We start from the raw sequence: 21,544 nt of genomic DNA, 5'->3' as shown, positions 1-21,544 counted from the left end.
AAAAAACACAAATACTGTGAAAATGGCAATAATGATTCAGTAGAATAAAGCATGCTTGTGTATAATAACTTTTTTTTTTCTTATAAGTAAATTTCGATTCAAAGCACAATACAGTTACATTGAAATTTCACTAGTAGATTTATTTATTTATTTTTTGCTGAGACTTGCGAAAAATTCCCCAGTTAAACGAGACTTACCTTGGTAAAAGTCGAAGTTTGATTGGAATTTTATGAGTCACATAAACACTGAAGGGATCAGATGAGATGCGTACTTCCAGCCAGAAACATCAGTCTTGAAAGGAAGGGATTGTGCATTTCCGAACAGATTACATCATTTAATAAAAATTACCATAGATATTCATTAAAACATCCCTTCCTCAAGGGTGGGTACTACATCAAGACAACATTGTGGCGGGCATCTGATCCCTTCAGTGTTTATGTGACTCATAAAATTCCAATCAAACTTTGACTTTTACCAAGGTAAGTCTCGTTTAATTGGGGAATTTTATTATGTCACAACACTTCCGATATCATATGAGACTTTAAAGCAAAAATGCACAAGCCCGCTGATGAAGTACAAAATTTTTTATTTTTGCAAAATTTAATGCAACAAAACACCTCAACTCAACACTGCAGAATGAAACTGCGATTGTACAATTCTCTTATCATAAAATTTTCCAAAAGTTCCAGCATTACTCCACCCTGCAACTTTCAAAATGTCATCAACAGGTACAGAAGCATATTTAGCATTGGACACTGCAGCACTTCTAACACTATGACTTGAAAACTTTTTATTAGTGTCAATACCTGCCCTGGTCATAACAGTTTTAAGCCATCTTGAAATAGTATCCTTACCAATTCTGCTATGAGGCTTCACATAACTAATAAACAAAAAAGTACAATCTTTTCTAATAACACTTGTTCTCTTCAAATATTCTTTTAACACAGTAATCACACATAATCTTCAATCTGGTGGATAAGCCTTCAATTCTACACAGTTTGTATGACACCCAGGTCTATCTTGTTTAAGAAGACCTTTATAACACAACTTATATCCATTGCAACTTTTTTCAATTCCATCTATACTAAACAAATGTAAAGATTGACATCTTGCTGCAGTAGTTAATGCAATTAACATACATAATTTGTGAGATAAATCTTTCAATGATAAATATTTACATGGAGATAATTTTCTAAGTACACACAATACACAAGAAACATCCCATATAACAGAATAGCGTGGTACACTGGGTCTCAAGTTAAAAACACCCTTCAAAAATCTAATCACAAGCGGATGCTTTCCAACTGTAAAACCATCACATGAAATTCCTAGAGCACTTAATGACGATCTTGCTGTGTTTAGCACACTGAATCAAAAAGTTCTGTCATAAAGTCAAGGACGAAGTTTACAGGAACTTGAATTGTATTAATTTTCCTTTTATTAGTGAACAAAATCCATTTTCGAATATAGCTTGAGTATTGTTGTCTTGTCCCTGATCTCCAGGAAGCCAAGATGATGTTTGAAGCTTTTCGCGATATCTTTCACATTTCCAAAGTTTTCCTGATAAGCAACACGCTACTAGAGTTAGTTTCTTGTGTAGTGGATGTTTCTCCCTCGAGTGAGGTAAAGACAGAATCCCCTTTGGAAGAATCACTGGAGTTCTTATCAACAAATCCATTAGCACTGGATACCAGCACTGAGTTGGCCACAGTGGAACCACAATCAAACACTCTGCTTGGTCTGTCCTCACCTTCTGTAATGTTCTGCTGATTAGACTGAAAGGAGGAAAAGCATAATAATAACCTGTCCATTGAAACGAAAATGCATTAATAAATTTTGCATCAGGATCAGGTTTCCATGAACAATATAGCTTCAACTGTTTGTTCAGCCTAGATGCAAACAGATCTAACTCTGGGAGTCCAAAAATAACAGAAATTCTGTCAAAAATTCCAATTTCTAGCTTCCACTCCACAGAGTCATTAAATTCTTGAGAAAATTTATCTGCTATATTATTTTCACCAGGTACATGATCAGCAGAAATCCAGACTTTCCTATTCATACACCAAAACCAAATTTCTTGTGATAACCTATTCAATTTTTCTGACTTTATGCCACCCATGTTATTTAAATATGCCTTTGCACATGTATTATCTGTCATTATCTTTACATGTACATCAGAAGCATCTTTACAAAAAGATTTAAGTGCCAGATATATTGCAAGAAGTTCTAAATAATTATTAATATGATTTTTACTTTCATCTTCATTCCATCTTCCTCCTGCACTACTTTTACCACAGACTGCTCCCCACCCTATAGTGGAAGCATCTGTCGTAATAACAATGTCTGGATTTCCATGATCTATGATTCTCTTCTGACTGTGAACATTCTCTATCCACCAAAACAACTCATTCTTAGCTTTTTCTAACAAATTTAAATTGGCATCAAAATTTCCATTATTTTTCCTCAATGCCTCTATTTTGTCCAACTCTAAATTTCTATAAAATAATGGACCATACTCTACTGCAGAAAAACTTGCCACAATAAGACCAATTACTCTAGCTAGCAGATGAATTGAACAACTTCCTTTTTTCCACACTTTCCTACATTCCTCAACAATAGTGTCTGCTCTACTTAGACTTAATGTGACAATCATTTTGACTGAGTCAATAATATTTCCAAGAAAGGTAATACACTGAGATGGTACACATACAGATTTCTTTTCATTTATGACCAAACCTAGTCTTTCCATCAAACATCTTGATTCTAATACATTTTTCAAACATTCTTCCAATGTATCACTAATCAGAAGAGAATCATCAATATACCCAACATTCAAATGACCCATAATTCTAAGAGTAGAATACACAGGTTTCATTAACTTTGTAAACAATCTGGGAGCACAGGCAATGCCCATTGGTAAGCAGGAAAATTTCAAAAAAATTTCCAAGCCAAATAAACCTTAAATATTTTCTTTGTTCCTCTGCAATTGATACTGAATAATAAGCATGTTTAAGATCCAATGATGCCATGAAACAATTTTTCTTTACTAATTTTATAGCACTTTCAAAAGAATCCATCTTGAAATGATGGCAAGGAATGTACTTATTCAATTCTTTTAAATTCAATATCACTCTCAAATCTCCATCTTTCTTAGGTATGGTAAAAATTGGAGATAAGAACTGTCCTTCTACAAAATAACATTCCTTAATGATACCCTGTTCACAAAACTCATTTATTTGCTTGTTAATTTTTTCTATTTCAGATTTTGCAAAAACAGAATGAGGTATACTATTCTGAGATGGTAAACCTAATTCTTCATCAAATTCAATATGGCAATTTTCAACAATATCTAAGATGATCTTATCTTCTGTAATCTTTCGCCATTCAGAGGAAAAATTTTTTAATCTTCCTGCACAAAAATTTTTAATGTCTGCTTTAGATTTAGCACTTACCTCTTTATCTATTTGTTGGAGCTACGCTCCCCTTTCAAGTTTTTTGAACTGTCTTTAGAGGTAGAGCTGTTTGACCATCGACCCCAACTACTAGTAGATCTTTGGTTCCATGGTCTTCCTAATGCTCCTCTACCATAGGGACGTCCTCATGCTCTAAAGAATGCCCCTGCTCGAAAATTTCCTCTGTGAAATTTTCCATGTACTTTACTACTTATTCTATTCACATCTTGAATTTCTTTCACAGATTTGGCAACATCTTCTCCATATAGAAATTCTGAGAAGGGCAGAGATGGTGAACTAAGATGGTAGTACAGTGGCTCCCGTTTTATCCAATAGTCAAGTTGTAAGTCTAATTTTATCAGAATAGCCGATTATAAGAATAGCCGATTGCTCCATACCAAGTCCAAAGATAGATGTATAGAGCTACATGTATTGATAATACATCGTAGCAAATTTCAAACTTGCACATTCGTTTTCGTTTGATTAGTTTACTTAGTGAATTTCCTAAAATAAATTATTTCACTTACGTATGAATTTAATATGATAACATTTTTCAAATAAATTGATGTATAAAATATATTCTTTGATAGTTATTGCCATCTTCATTCAGCACATGTTTACATTCCTTCTTCGATGGTCGCCATTTTGGAAATGGAAGTAGACTAAATGCTTGACTAATAACCGTAAAATATTTTTCCCTGAATAGATTGTAAATTAAAAATCAACAAAAATATAAAATATTTTTTTGTAAATGTAACTTCTTTGTTTTTATTTGTTTCTTTAATATGGTTACATATTTTATCCTGTTTGTGACAATTCTCTGGTTAATGAGTTACTAGTCTCATGTCATTGTGTACTTGTCTGCCATGTCGAGAAAGATGGTATGGATTTTGAGACGTATATTTATAGTTGGGCCGTTTGTGATTTTAACCATAAATTTTGCACTTAAAAGTGAACAAATATTAAGCCAAATGACCAAGTTAAACGACTGAATAGGCTTATTTCATTATCCAAGCAGATTGTCATACACAAGCTAATCAGTTCAATATTAAAATTTCAAGCCGAAAAAATTGCAAATAATTGTCATAATTAACAAGTGCATCATTGACCCCAAGCTGATCACCACAACTGTAATCAAAACATATCTATCTACTATGCCCACTATTGACACAGGTAAGGTGCCTGTGTGCGTCCAGCCTTAACTAATCCCCTCATTGTCGTACTCAAGCCAGTCAAGGTAATTGGTGTCAAACTGTGTAAACAAAGGCTTCACATACGAAGTTGGAGGTGTGAACAAGGTGCTGATTATCAACAAACACTATGATAGTCCAAATTTTTGTATCAGATAAAACGAAATTCCAATATTTTCTCATCAGAATATCAGGTGAAATTATTAATAAAACACATTTATATATATAAATGGTTTATGATGGTTGCACTGTGTGCTTATTTTTAGATTTATGCGCAGCACACTCTTAAAATAGATTCGGCTATTGCTCTGTGAAAGCACCTAGCTGTTATTAGTGGAATTTTCCATGCGCATGCGCATTGATTATTCTTTTATTTGTAAACATTGGCTGCAGTTATTCTCTAAGAAGAAGAAGAAAACTGTCTCATTTTAACTGATAACAAGAACTGTTCCTGTCGCAAATGATTTGTTATTGATGACTGTTTCTGAAAGATCGTTTTAATCAGGTAATTTGTTCGATTCGGAGCCTAGTTATTCCATAAAGCGAATAGCGTCACCTCGGATTCTGGCTAGCACGCCATTGTAACTTGAGATGACCTAATTAACTGTAGAGTGCATTGTGTGAATGTGAACGTTTAAAAGTAATAGGATGCGTATTCTTTTTGTTGGCGATTCCCATGTTCGAAGATTTGAAAACTTTGCAAACGGTAAACCTCCTTTCGAAGTGTTCAATATTACTGATCTAACACTGTTTGAATTCTGCGGTAAAAGTGGCGGATCAATCGGCAATCACGCACACACCCGCACCATCATTGCCGCTGTTAGAAATAATCGGCCATAACATCTTATTGTGAATTTAGGAGGATACGATTTAGACTCTTCCGAAGACATTGATTGTGTTGTAACTAGACTGGTGTCCTTTGCGTCATTACTTAAAAGACAGTTCAACCTCCGAACTGTGGTTATTTTGAGTTTTATTCATCAGGATCGAACAAGAAATATTAGCCCTACAGAGTACAATCATTGAGTGGATGATGCTAATCGCCTGCTAAAAACCTGTGCTACACAAGACGGCATGCATTTTTGGAGATTGAAGGGCTTCACAAATAGCATGAATAACATTCTGAGCGACGGGGTCCATTTAAATTGTCTTGGGCAATACAAACTTTTAAGACAAATTAGGGGAATTCTCCTTTTGTTAGCCAGGAATTCCTAATTACCCTTGGAGACAGGGGCTTCATGGGTACACATGCACGCATACATATTATATGTATACGTATATATGTTTTTAATTTATTTATTCCTCATTATTTTTATTCTCATACAATATTTATCTTCATGGGTTCTATGATATGATAATTATTTATGGATTGTTTACGAATTTCAGTATGCTTTATTAGGCAACGTCCAGCAATGTTTACAATTTCGTTTATTTTGGTCATTACAGCAGATGTTTGTGTCCTAGTGTGGTAGAGTCATATCCTTGGTGTTTGATTAAGGATATGTGAACCTGACGATTTTGAACCTACCGCGCAACTCGAACTGCTGAAGATCAGGTCAACGTCGTGATCATACATAGAGCGTTTGATTTTCCTATTAAACTATTCTAAAGGATCGTGAACACCAAATTCCTTGTGAAATAAAGTCAAATTAAATTAATATTGCATGTTTTTCATAAATTTTTGCTTTTTGCTTGTTCTTCCGACCTCGGAGCATTTACGACATACCCTTGCCGTTTTGCGACACCATGTCGGTAGAGAGGGACACAACGATACATTTGCACGGAAAACACAGTATATATTCCAGTAAACGGTTATATTTAGGCAAGAAATATAGAGATTGATGCTGTTAGGTTTCCTGCAAAAACTTCCCAAGCGATGTCACCTCTGAATACAGTATCACGATGCACTACATGGTTTCAGGCACAGGGTCTTGCTCCCGGCGTGTAATAATTATTTATTAAAAAAATCATATACGGTAATACTAAAACTACACAAGGGAGGACGCAATTTTGGACCCCTTCCTCGCTTCAACCTCTGTTTTCGTTATATTTTCCCGTATTTTACTGACTCACCGCCTCGGATCTGTCAAGTAATGATTCTTCTAGGACATGATGCTTAAATTTTCCCCTTGGAGCCTCTACAATACACATTTCAGACTAATAATAATCCAAACTCGCTCTTTAGGACAGTTGATAGGGACAGAAAACGAAAGTAATCTCGGCGTTTTACATTCGAATACGGAATTAGAACGCGGTTTTTTCAAATTTATAATTAGCAGCTGTGTTAACTAGTAGAAAAACCCTGAGATTTTCGAATGTGTTTTCGTTTTCTGTCCCTATCAACTGTCCTAAAGAGCGAGTTTGGATTATTATTAGTCTGAAATGTGTATTGTAGAGGCTCCAAGGGGAAAATTTAAGCATCATGTCCTAGAAGAATCATTACTTGACAGATCCGAGGCGGTGAGTCAGTAAAATACGGGAAAATATAACGAAAACAGAGGTTGAAGCGAGGAAGGGGTCCAAAATTGCGTCCTCCCCTGTGTAGTTTTAGTATTACCGTATATGATTTTTTTAATAAATAATTATTACACGCCGGGAGCAAGCCCCTGTGCATGCACCAAACAGAATGATAACTTCACACCTTATATACTTATTCTTTGGTTGTAATTAATATCATTATAGCATCATCGACATTCATTTTCTTACTAACCGGGATTTACATCATTCACGTCAGTTTAAACTTTTTAATTTAACATGTTTAAGCTTTAACAGGTCTGGTACAATCACTAGATTTAGGTACTAACTGTAATTAGCTTGAATTACCTACATAGCATTAATTATTTACCTACCTGAAGTAGCTTTATTTAGCTACTAAATCAAACTTATTTCTTAAAGAAGAATTTTCCCCGGAAAGTGCAGAAAATTGCACTTTGATGCAGTGATAATTTTCAACTTTGAACTCATCTGAAAACAATTCATGAAAAAATCACTCTTGGAGATGTGTCTTTTATTGTGCAATTGCAATCAAAGTTGATTGTACATATTCAAAGAATATCTATAAAATTTACTTGTAAATTGAATATATTTGCGACTGATTTGTTATTTGTACAGGTATCAATATGAACAAAGTAAGTCAGCAGTCAAAATCTCTCAACTTATTCAACTATTAGCAGCATGTACCTATGGATCCAGATGCATTAGAAGATTTCTATTGTGTTGCAACCAATGGAATAGGTAGGAATGAATTAATTTTATTAAAATAAAAAAAAATGGGTTCACTATGCATTCAATTCTGGTGGTGGTGGTGATGGGGAGGGGGGGGGGGGGGTGGTAATATATTTTCTGGCCTTCAATAAGGACAAAATATTTATTTCCCAGCTCACAAAAGACAAAGTATGACAGCAAGATTATTATTTTATTTTCACTGGAATAAATTAGACAAAACAAAAAAATCTTCCCAGTGGAGAAGAATTTTTTTTATTTTATTAACATCTTCTAGGTCAGATTATTTCCAAAATGTGCCCTCAAAATCAAAAGGTCCTCCCTTTAACTTGCTAGCATGATAATAGAATTTTTAAAAATATAACTTTTTGAAGCCTCATTAGACTAGTAGTCATATTTCATAAATAATTGGAAAGGTGTCAAATTATTAAAATGTTATATAGTAATGTAGTAAATTTTAAAATAGGTATTATGTACAGTTGAACTTTGATATCTCGAACACTGATATCTCGAATACCATGGATATGTCGAAGTGATTTGGAAGTCCCAACTACTTATTCTTAAAGTATTTTACCCCTTATATCTTGAATGCTCGGATATTTCGAAGTTTTTTCTCAGTTCCATCTAGTTCGAGATAACAAGGTTTCACTGTATTTACAATCTTACTTGACATGTATTCTATATAAATATAAATATATATATATATATATATATATATATAGAAAGCACGAAGAAATTTACTTTTATAAGGATACCCACTTCTGCCCCAGCCCGGGGTTGAACTCTCGACCTACGGAATCTGTCTCCTAGCAGTACAGGAACAGCGCAGCTATCTAGGCAATTCAAAAAACTTGCTTTCAATGCCGATGGAATTCTCACGGCGCTGTCCTACACTACACAGTCATTGAGAATGGAAGTGAGATACAGTTATTTAGACATGAGTTTTATTAGAGGATCCTTATATATATATATATATATATATATATATATATACATGTATATATATATATACCCATAAGATAAACCTATGCTGTATCCACGGGTATGTGCTTTATCAATAGCACGTCTTCTGGTTTTGACACAATCCCTAGGCCTCGCTTCAAGATGTAAACTTATCGAAACTTCTAATTGTGAAAGTTCTGTGTTATCAAATGAATGCTAATGAGCAAAAATGTTCATTAAAAATAAGAAAAAACTAGTTACACTTCAGTGAAATGTCAAAATTTATCAATGTACTGGCTACAGTGATAAAGGATGTTACCCCCCCCCCCCCCCCCCACACACACACACAATTGCGTCTCATAGGAAGTGTTAGACCTAGCAGTTAAGTTGTAGTTGGAATATATTGGCAAGCCTCGCGAAATCAATATACACCATTCAACTCACTGGATGAAGCAAATATCAAATTACACAATATAGATATCATCTATATATCCATGTCCTCTTATCATTAAGGTTAACACTAAAATGGATTTTATTTTCCAGGCTAAGAATCACACTGTTTTGCCTCTGTCACCAAAGACTGAAATGTTTGCTTCAAAAGACCTTCACCTGCTGTTATTAAGATTTCAACAAAGTTTGTGGCCCAAAAAAGCTTGCAGTTGAAAAGGAAAGGAAAGATAAAAAAGATTCACTATGTCATAGAAGCTAGCTTTACTAGAACTGTGTAGAAACTTTTGTCAAGGTTAAAGAAACCATTTTGTATAAACAGAACCAACAGTTATTGCTCGAACTTTTTAACAGCTCCCATATCGAAAATAAATACAAAAATAATACAAGAAAAAAATACTAAAATAATACAAAAAAAGTATATTTTTAATGACCAAATTTGGAACCCTCTAAATCTTGGTTCCAATTTAGGTAAAAAATAATAGACTTTTTAAAAGCCAAACACAGAAAAATATATTTTTAATATACTTTATTTTTTTGAAATAATACAGAAATGATACACATGACCTGTAAAAACGTATTGTTTTTGTACTTTTGTATTATTTCTCTATTTTTCTCTCCAAAGTATAAAAATAATACAGTCCATAGAAAAGTATAGAAAAAATACAGAATGTATTAATTTTGTATTAGCATATATTATTTTTGTATTTTTTCACCTTTAAGAATTAAAATACAAAAAAAAATATAGAATATATTAATTTTGTATCACATATATTATTTTTGTATTTTTTCATCTGGAACAATTAAAAGTACAAAAAAGATATAAAATATGAAAATAATACAGTACACAAAAAAGTATGAAAAAAATATAGAATGTATTAATTTTGTATTAATATGTATTGTTTTTGTATTTTTATCAGCATGAAGGATTGTATTTCAAAAATATCAAAAAAGTACAATAATGATAGACAAAAAATACATTTAAATGCTTAAAATAATACAAAACAGAGTTTTAAAAACTACAAAAATGATCATGGGCAAAAATTGTTATTTGAAGAAAAGGGGTTGGAGATTGAGGTTCTTAATAGCATCTATTGATTGTTATTCAAAAATCTTTTATTTATTTGAAATATTTGTTAAATAACAATTTTAGTAACTCAGTCAGATTACCTTAAATGTACAAATAGCTAATTAAAAAGTAATTAATGTGGCAGGCTACTGATTCAGCTACCAATTGTAGTCTTGATCTTTCTTCTTACATATAATCTGCTCTACAATAGTCTTGATCTTTTTCACAAGTTTAACTAATCCTGTTTTCTTTGTACTTTTACCAAATGTTTCGATCTCTCTGCTTTGCTGTTTCTTTTGTATGGAAAAGGTGGAGGAGTGTTTACTTTGTGCAGAAGTCCATCTTCAAGTCACACAACCTGTCATCTCATCTGACTTCATCACTGTGAAATATAGAACAGAATGATATAATAATAAAATTTAATGAATCATTACCTCAACAAAACACACATTTTCACATCCAAAATAATTCTATATAGATTTTGTTTAGCTCACACACCTGCAATACTTTCTTGAGAGGGATCTTCAGACTTCTTCCTCCATGACTAATCAGCTTTTCTTCAATGTTCTGCTGACTAAAATTAACAATAATTATAAATTGAAATTCCAAAAGATCCAGCGGAGTCCACCAAATTCCGTACAATTGTACCATTGAAATTACTTTTCTTTAATCTGGGGTTTCTTAGGGGACAACCATTTGATTTGACAATCTGGAGAAGAAAAAGGGGGGGGGGACTGATTTATAAAATATTTTTAAAAAAATATTTGTAATAAACTATCTGTCCTTGAAAATGTTGGAAGAGTAAACAAAATGTGTGCCCCAATGTTATTTAAATAAACTGCCCCCCCCAAACCCAACCTCCCCCCCCCCTGAAAAAAACTGAGTTAATACAAATTACAGAATTGTTTTTGAAGGGAAAATAAATAATTCATCTATGGTAAACTTGAAAAAATTGGAATGAAATAGAACTAGGAAGCCAAAGGCTTGAAAATTACCCCCATCTTCCACCCCTCTCTCCCCAATCAGAATTTATCACAAAAACCCTTGTTCCCCACATGGCCAATAACGTACTATTTTATCTTTCTACAATACTACAAAATGGGTAAAAAAAAGGCATTCTTTGTTCCTCTATCTTTGTACTAAGTTATTATTTAAAAAACTGAAACTTAAATGTGCTAAAATATACATAATCTTACCGCAACTGTCGTTGTTTACACCAGAAAAGTCCAGATATGATGCCTAAAAAACATCAGTCTCCTTATGTATTTGCTTTCCTTGGTTCATATATATGATCCTGTGTACCATGATTATGCTGAACTTCTGTTTTTCAATCCATTTTACTCGCGAACAAATGAGAGTTTATTCAAAATCACCTCCAGCTTTCTCAACACGTCCCGGGAAGAATTTTCAAAATGGCGTGGGTGAAATATTGTTGACCAATCAGAGAACAGTACGGAAGAGTTTTAAAATCTGACAAATCATATTGTGTCATATATACGAAAATTACCGATGTTGAGATCGGTACAGTTAGAGAAAACATATTTACATGGTTTTAAATATCTTGAATCAATTGAACAAACCTAAAATTATGTTAGAAAAAAACGATGTTCAATTTAATTATCAGAATCACTTTTTTATTCCTTACGGAATTTACTGATTACGAAACATTGTTATTTCCGGTCATCATTTCCGCTGCGATAGTTGTAAACACTCGGTTGTAAACACGCTGTAAAATTTTCAACACAAAAGAAAGTCTGAAACTCTGAAACTTCAAAATTTACCGCGTGTTTACAAGTATCATGTACAGCACAGGTGTCCCCTTAGACGTATCTATCTCTTTCCAAATGACAATTTCACACCTAGTAAAGACATGTTTTAAAAATGAAATTGTTTAGTTAACAAATTTAAACTACTGAAGTTTTCTGTTCTAAATAGCAATTAAATGTAAATAGTATAAAAGCAACCTTTATAGCAGTGGTCTTAATTAATAAAATCTGAGAAAAAATATTAATTCCAACAGACTTATTGCAAGGACATTCTGTAAATTTTCCTAAGTTCAAAGAAATACAAATTTCAGTAAAAGAAAACACTAAGTCCAAAATAAATATAAAAAAAATACATACTGACTGTATAGTATTTTTTGAAAAATTATTAAGTCCAAATTTAATACAAAAATAATACAGACTAACTGTATGTAATTTTCTGTAAAATTACTAAGTTCAATTTTAATACAAAAATAATACAGATTAACTGTATGTAATTTTCTGTAAAATTACTAAGTTCAATTTTAATACAGAAAAAATACACTTGAAAAAAACTAAGTCCACAAAAATACAAAAATGATATACTGAAAATAATCTAAGTCCCAAAAAATACAAAAATAATACCCTATAAAAAATCAAAGTCAGATTTTAATACAAAAATAATCTACCTATTTGTTGGTGATACAAAAATAATATATTTTTTCTGTATTAATTTTAAACAATACGAAAATGATTGTATTAAAAATATATTAAAAATATACTTTTATGTATTATTTTTTGATATGGGAGGGATATTTTAAACTGGTGATTGTTATCTTTATATGTTGTACATTTTGATACTATTTCCAATTAGATTATGCAAAAATATGTCATTTGTATCAGATAATGCTTATAAGTGTTAATGTGAGTTTAAACAGAGGAAATTCGGACTGCAATTTTTGGGGAATTAGATTATGAAAATACACTACTTTTATGTAGGATTTAGATCCTTTTGTCCCATATTCTAATACATTGTACATTCAATGGTTGAAAGTTCCTTGTATAGATATTTAATGGGAATTTATTGTTCATTTTTTCTGCCATCATTCAGAATAAAAAAGTAATGTTTAAAGAAAAATAGGAAATCGGGGTGATAATTACAATGTATCTTAATTATTAAAGACCAATTCATAATTTTCTTTATATGCATGATTTTTAGTTTTATTTCAAGATTAGTTACATATTTCAAATCAGATTAAATAATTTTTTATACATCAACACAGATAAATGTGCTCTAGGAATCAGTTTTTAAAAAAAGTTAGAGAAAATTCAGATTACCATATCTTTTTTTCCGATTCATGTACATACCAATTTTTTTTCTCTGTTTCATAGCTATATATCACTTCTTTAAAATGAAGTTGGAAAAATAAAATATTCAATTATAACTAGTGTGATTTTATAACTTTCTTTTGTAGTCAAAGGGCAAGGAAATATAGTCAAATTTAAAGAGGGCAGAGGAAATTCAGACTGTGATAGTGAGCTATATAAATATGATAGCTATGAAAAAAAGCTTAGATCACTAAAGTTGTCCACAGACCTTTTAAATATTTGCAAAAAACTAGTTCTACTTATATTTTGTTTCCATTTTCTAGTCCTTTTTACAGATAATCGTGTATCAAAAATAATTTTTTAAAAGTGGTCAGAGAAAATTTGGATTACCATATCTTTTTTTCTGACTCATGTACATACCAATTTTTTTCCTCTGTTACATAGCTCTATAACACTACTTTAAAATGGAATTTAGAAATTAAGTTTTTAATTATAGGCAATGTGATTTTATATCCTTTTTTGATGTCAAGGTCAAGGAAAAATAGTCAATTTTTAAGAGGACAGAGGAAATTCAGACTGTGATTGTCTGCTCTCTGAATATGACACCTATAAAAAAAGCTTTACTACATTATGCTCATTCATAAATCTTTAAGATAACTGCAAAAAATTTAAATTCTAATCATAATTTATGAGATTTTTTTTAAACTTTAATTAATTACAGTACACTTTTCTTCATAGCTTTAATCTTTTTAAACAAGGGCAAGTTCAGAGGTTGTTGCCATGGAAACCAACTCATGTACATATATCAGAATTGTTGTTTTTTGAACAAGGGACTTGTCCTCTATGCAACGGTACCTATTTTTTAACTTTCCAATTACTTTTATTTCAGGTTCACATATCCTTAATTTGTATTTGACTTCGACAGGTAAGAATTTGTTTACCTATCTATTTTACAATGGGAAATTTAAAAGACTTGGCTGAAGTCTTTTCTTCAAATAAATCATTGATGTTTCTAACTGCATTACTCTGCCAATATAATTAAACCTCAACATATATATATATATATATATATATATATATATATATGTATATGTATGTATATATTTATGCTTTCAAACAAGAGTACCACAGATAGTGGTCAAACCTAAATGTGAACTACAATTAGTTACCACACTGCTTCGGCAGATAGTGGCTGATATGATTGAACCATACTGCTTCGGCGATTATGGTTTTATATATAAAAATGAATCATGATTTGTTACCACACTGCTTCGGCGGATAGTGGTTATATATGATTCAACCACACAGCTTCGGCAGATAGTGGTGATATATATGTATATTATGAATTGATATCACACTGCTTTGGCAGATTGTGTTTTATATGGTTAAGCCACTCAGCCTCAGCTAATGGCGGCATATATGTATAAATATGTAGTTACATTATATGATCTTTATCCAGCCGCAAATTCTAATTTATGCTTGCATATCTATGTTTTAATTAAAAAAAAAAAAGTATAGTCTTCACCACGATGTTGATATGCAGGCCATATAGGTTCTGATTAGGCCAAACAAAAAAATATGTGTGGTTCCGGTCACACTTCCAAAAAAATTAGGGTAGGTAGGTAGGGATTTATTTTTTTTTTTTTTTTTAACAAAATGATTTTCTTAATTTTTCTAAATAATACCTATCACTGCTTTGCAAATGGCATTTAGATGTGGTGTGATACTATACTAGTCAATATTGGTAGGGGACACCTACATGCTAGCTTGCTGTGGATTTAACACTATAAAACACTAGCTCTATGTTTTGCAAGGAGGCCGTCATTGCTGAAACTAAAACTTAAACCAGAGCCATTGATGGAAATTGAGGAAAATTCTGGAAAAAATATGAAAAATGCCAAAAAAAAGTTTAGGGTCGGGGGTATAAAATAGGGAAGGTCGGGTAACCGGAACCACACATATTTTTTTATTTGGCCTTATAATTATATTTCCAATTTAATTCGAAATGGTGGTGTTCATTATACTTGTAAGTATTCTATTACCATCTTGACGATGTGATGATGTACAAACTTTTCATAGAATGGTGTCCAGACCCAAATGGAGAAGGACTTCAACCAAACCTCCAGATCCTCCAGCCACAAGCGACTCACCATCAACAGAAGCCAGTAGTGAGGACGTAAGCGCAATCCTCAAACAACGTATGACCAAGATCATGCCCACAATTGAGGACACCTTCAAATCATGCATCGACGATTATTTCAAAGCAAGAACCACAGCCACGCCTCAACCTTCACAACCACTAGAATTGAGCACTTCAGAAGCAGCACCTACACTCCTCAGTGAAATTACAGGTGTGTGACGGTACATATTGTCGTTTTGTACATATTGTCGTCGGCGACAATATGTACATACCCTTACTGCACATATTGTTGTCCATCGGTACATATTGTCGCCAGCTGAAAAGTTACACATGTACATATTGTCGCTGGCGACATTATGTACCTCACCCTCACTGTACATATTGTCGCCCCACAGATATTGTTGCTTAAAGATTTCTTTTGTTGGTTTTTGGTAGTTTTGTGAATGTAATTGGTGTGTGAATCACACTCACGTGTCTCGTATGCTATTTCATGCAGCGTGATTGTGAAAGTACATTTTGTCGTCCTGTTCATATTGTCGCTGCCGACAATGTGTACCTACCCTCACTGTGCATATTGTCGTCCATCAGAACAAGTCGCAAGACAATGCACAGCAATGCTCCATATAAATATGACTAATCATTGCTTTGCTGTTTTTGAGAAGATAATTTTTAAAGAATTTTCCCATATATTCCTATGTAAAACTTTGATCGCCCATTGTGGCCCCACCCTAGACCCGGTTTAATTTGAAGATACTTGAATCTGCGCTACCTGAGGATGCTTCCATATAAACATCACTAATCACAGGCCTACTGCTGTTCCTCAGTGGTGGATCAAGAAATTTCAAATTTCAGAACGGAGGGGTGGGTTGGGTGGGGGTTCAGTTCAGAACTTTTTTCGACAAGCAAAAATAAGTAATTTGTATATAAAGATGTGTTACTGTATATGTTAAGTAGATTATTTTATCAGGTCTGGTCCCTAAAAAAGCCTCTGGGGATTTCAGGTTGATTCATCATTTGTCTTACCCTGAGGGTGACTCCATCAATTCTCACATCCCTAAAGAAATGACCACAGTAAGTTATCAATCGACACGGCCATTGCCATCATCAAACAAGTAGGCAGGGGGGCTCTTCTTGCTAAGACTGACTTGGAAAATGCCTACAAACAAATACCTATACATCCAAGTGATTTCGAACTGCTAGGTTTCAAGATAGCTGGGTCATATTATTATGACAAAACGCTTCCATTTGGTTTGAGTTATTCTTGTCAACTCTTTGAGAAGTTCAGCTCAGCATTACAGTGGATTTTAGAGAATAAGTTTGACGTAACTTATTGCGTGCATATATTAGATGATTTTCTTTTTGTTGGTCCCCCCAGATCTCCAGACTGCTATAGCTCACTTCTAGCATTCTATTCCCTTGCTAAAGATATCAACCTCCCTATAAAATCTGAGAAAACAGTTCATCCAACAACCACCTTGACATTTTTAGGGTTGGAATTAGATACACTTAAATTGGAAATTAGACTCCCCACAGATAAGTTGGAGCGCTTGAAATCCGAAATAAAATCATTCCAAAATAAATGCACTGCTTCACTTTGCCAACTGCAGTCTTTAATAGGAGCATTAAATTATGCTTGTGCAGTTATTCCCCCTGGACGTACATTCCTTAGGCGAATTATCAATCTTACTCGGGGTTTACAAAGTCCTTTCCATCATAGGAATCTAGACAAAGAAGCCCGAGCCAATCTAAAAGCATGGGCCATTTTTCTGGATCATTTTAATGGTAAAGGGTTTTTCATTTCGGGAGTACAACACACATCCTCCTCATTACACTTATTTACTGATGCTAGCAATTTGGGCTTTGGTTGTACTTTTGGTAGAAAATGGTTTTCCACCCCTTTTCCTAATCAGTGGGTGGATTTTCACATTTCAGTTAGGGAGTTCCTGCCTATTGTCATCGCTTTTGATATATGGGGACATTTATTATCCAACAGTACCATTGTTTTGCACTCCGACAACCTAGCGGTTGTTCACATCATCAACAAAAACACTTCTAAAGACCCATCACTTATGCAACTTATGAGACGTCTCATGGTGTTATCTCTAACACAATATACATTTTCAAGCTAAACATATTGAAGGAGTCAAGAATATAGCTGCAGATCTACTTTCTCGATTGCAGGCCAAAAAGTTCCAAACACGGTTTCCCTACATGGATCCGGCATGCACCCCCGTGAACCCAGCGTTGATAAGTCTCTGAGTCAAACCTCAGAGTTTTTACTATATGGTTCTCTATCACCATCCACAGTAGCAGCCTACAAATCAGCATTCCAGTCATACAAGCTTTTCATATCACAAACTTATGGTCAGAGTACGCCACCTTTACCACCTTGTTTGGAACATCTAGCTAGTTTCATAGCAAATTGCTACCAAATAAATCTAGCTGCATCTACTACTCGAACCATCATATCTGCTCTTAGCTTTATCTTTCAGTTAAGTTCCTCCCAAGACTTTACTCAGCATTTTATCATCAAAAGAATGCTTCAAGGTTTTCTGAAAGCTAAACCAATCAGCGACTCAAGACTTCCAATTACCCCGGAAATCCTCCTAAAATTAGTACAGGCCCTATCCTACACAACAGATTCATATTTTTCCAGAATTTTGCTTCGGGCTATGTTTACATTGGCTTATTGTGCCTTCTTGAGGGTAGGAGAGATTACAAAAACCAACAGCAAAACCCATCATTATCTATTAGTAAAACACATCTATAAGGGTATCGATGCAAATGGCCTAGGTTTTCTGGAAATTGCAATCCCTCATTTCAAACATTCTAAGTCAAATTCTACAACCCTTCACCTAAGTCAAAACACCAAGAATCCATTGCTATGCCCATATCATGCACTTACAGACTTCTTTAATCTCAGAAAACATCATTCCCTGGAGTCGCCCCTTTTTTCCTTTATGGACAACACCCCAGTACTTCGCCAATATTTTACTTCACAACATCGATTAACTCTAAAATTCAGTAACTTAGACCTTTCAAAATATCAGGCTCACAGCTTCAGGATAGGCGCAGCACAGCTGCTGCAACAGGATACACGGAAATCCAAATTCAGAACATGGGTGGTTGGAAGTCTAATGCTTTTAGGAAGTACATTCGCATACCCTCTATTTCCCCGCATTAATCTCATCTGGAGACATGGGCTTCAGGTTTCAGAGTAACAACCTAGTTTGCCTTGAGACAGGGGCTTAAGGTAAACCTTATTAAAGACATTGCCAGGGGCTCAAAGTATGCTTTTTTCTTGTGACATTAACAAATGGAATAGTTTTTCTTGAGACAGGGGCTCAAGATAAAGCTTAACCACAAGTCAAGTCCTACTGTATTGTACTTATTAAAAATCCATGCACATCTATGATAGTTGCACATGCTACGTTGTAGTCCATGGGTAATCGCTCGACCGAACAACTGTTGAGTATACTTGCATTCCAGGGACACCTGCTAATTATGCCTACTTCTCATTGCGCTGTATGTCACTAGTACTTCTCCATAAGAAAAAATGGTGTAACAATAGTAATTTTTGTTTGGTTGTTTTATGATGATGAGGCTAGATGGGGGCGGTAACAAGCCAGCATGGGTTGTTTTTTCTTCCCGTACTGGTATCCGAATGCTACCTTGTTACGGTGGCAGATGACGCCCCACATTGTCTTTTGTTGTACATGTACATATGCTTACATTTAGAAATATGTTTTTTGATTATGCAATTTTACAATTAGGACTCAGGGACGCTTTTTGTCTTGCGGTAGTTTTTAACTCAGGTGCTTCTGTTGTAAATAGTATGTTTTTCTAGTCAGAGATGTGCACCGATCTTGCGGGTTCATGGCATAATATTTTTGTCCCTAGTCTATTTTTATTGATTGTATGTATGTTTACTGTTTGTCATTTATTTGACTTGTTTTGAATAAATGACTATTCTTATTCCTTTAAGTATGTGTTACTGTTATGATTTCATGGAATCTGTCAAACAACATAAATATATAAGAAATGGTTTTGTGCTCTGATATTATATTGAAATAGCCGAAATATTCGTTAAACCGCTATCCGATAAAATGGAAGCCACTGTACTCCCTACCTAAATCAGGTCTATGAAGTTCCTTGCGCTTAACATTAATCAGCTTGTTCGTGTGTCCCAGAAGGGCTAAAGCATCTGTAGACAAAGTTATCAAGCTCTGTAATCCTTCAATGACCTCGGAATCCATTTCATTCAGTTTATTTGCTAATTTTGTTTAGTTTAGTGAGGCTTTAATCACTGCTGATTGAATTATCTGAAATTTGGCATCACAACTTCGTGTCTCTGGATTTAAAATACTCCACAAAGCTTGGTTTACACTTGTTTTAATCAAAGCTGTACAATTTTCTGGCCTTTTAATACTTTTCAACAGTTCATTAAAGTAGTCATCATTTAGCCCCTCTCTAAACAGTTCGTTTATCATCGAGGCCAACTCCTCGTCTACATTTTCATCACAATCTTCCTTAACTTTATACTTTACGCCCAGTTGTTTAAATCATGACGTTTCACCGTCCTCCTTACGTTTTTTACAAGGGGGTTCACCTGAATCCCTATCACCCTCAACATCAGACAACTGGTTTATAGGAGTCATCAACAACTCTTCTTCTTCTAACTCATTAATATCACCATAATAGATATCGTTAACTCTGTTATTCATTTTCTCAATCTTCCGGTCTTGGTTATCTTGATTTTCTTTAATAGACTTCAATAAATTCATTACCTCTGTCATTCCAGGTGTAAAGACGGATTCCAGGTGTAAAGACGGATGAAGTCGCAATGTTACCTCCAGTAACAATTCGTTCCTCATTATTTTCCAACAAAACAGAGCTTCCACTTTCTTCATTAGTAACCTTTTTCTCAATTGACTTCTTAGAGGAATGTTTCGATGATTCATTCGTCTTAGTTTTTTCTTTTTCGGCGCGGTCCCGTTCCGACGTGACACCCGCCATTTTTTCATACTTATAGTCTCAAAACCAAAGTCACAAAATTCACCAGCAAACTGGAGAATTTATTCTTCATTACCTCATAACGAATATTTAAATTAATTATATTATAACTACCACGTAGTTATATATATATATGATAACTACCACGTAGTTATCTTAGTTACTAGAAACTGACACGGAGAGTCGACCACGTCCACTCTTGAAAACAAATGGAAGTACACTGACGTATCGGGCTCGAAGTACGCATCTCATATGATTCCAGAAGTGTTGTGACGTAATAAAATTACGATGAAACTAGAGAAGAAAATAAAATGTTTATAATGGATCAGCATATGTCTGATACAGTGCCAACTTCACCTTGACAAGTTTTTGAGGTTTTCTTTTTTCTACCCAGCATTTCTTGCCATGTGGAGTATATAAAAATATTTTTTGATAGAAAAATAAATGTTAACAACTAATATAGATTTCAGATTTTTAAATTTTAATTGTAATTTGAATTTACTTCAATAAATATTGTGGAGTTCTCACGATTTTTTTTTACCATAGGGCTCATTTGCTATATTTGCTTTTCATTCAAATGGGAACGAAGTAACTCTAAATATGGCCGTGATCAAAGCTCAAATGCGTAATACGTAAATTGTAATACTCATGGACTTCCTGTGTATACAGTTTGTGTATAAGGATTAGTGCTGTGCACGACCTGCACTACCGTCAATGCCTCAGGGTATCAAGCATGTAAAATTAAGTCCCTCCCCTTACCTGAGAAAACGGTAGGGTTAAAAATCTCAGCCTTTAAGCTTGAGGAATATACTAGTGGAAAATAAATTAAACATGTAGTATTTTGGTTTTGGTAAGACATTGAAAGATAATGACACTCTCCTGTATTCCTTGTTACCCGAACAGCGATAGTTGTGTCACTTTGAATTCTTTAGACTAACCTGTAAATGGGGTTCAATAAAAATAAACCCTCAAGACACTGAGGTACATAAAACTCTTAC

The 21,544-nt window shown here is 33.8% G+C and overlaps 1 protein-coding gene and 1 pseudogene across 1 annotated transcript in view; both read right to left on the bottom strand.

Annotated features, from left to right (window-relative positions):
* Positions 1–21,544, bottom strand: part of LOC133206147 (vacuolar protein sorting-associated protein 53 homolog) — a 540,720-nt gene that overhangs the window by 284,163 nt on the left and 235,013 nt on the right. The window lies entirely within an intron of this gene.
* Positions 1,631–20,549, bottom strand: LOC133171910 (uncharacterized; annotated as a pseudogene).

This window comes from Saccostrea echinata, unplaced genomic scaffold, assembly GCF_033153115.1.
Source record: "Saccostrea echinata isolate AGI-Se365-2 ecotype Australia unplaced genomic scaffold, CSIRO_AGI_Sech_v1 ptg000054l, whole genome shotgun sequence".
In the NCBI taxonomy this organism is placed as follows: domain Eukaryota; kingdom Metazoa; phylum Mollusca; class Bivalvia; order Ostreida; family Ostreidae; genus Saccostrea; species Saccostrea echinata.
The sequence above is the reverse complement of the archived record's forward strand: the minus strand, read 5'-3'. Positions and strand labels throughout refer to the sequence as shown.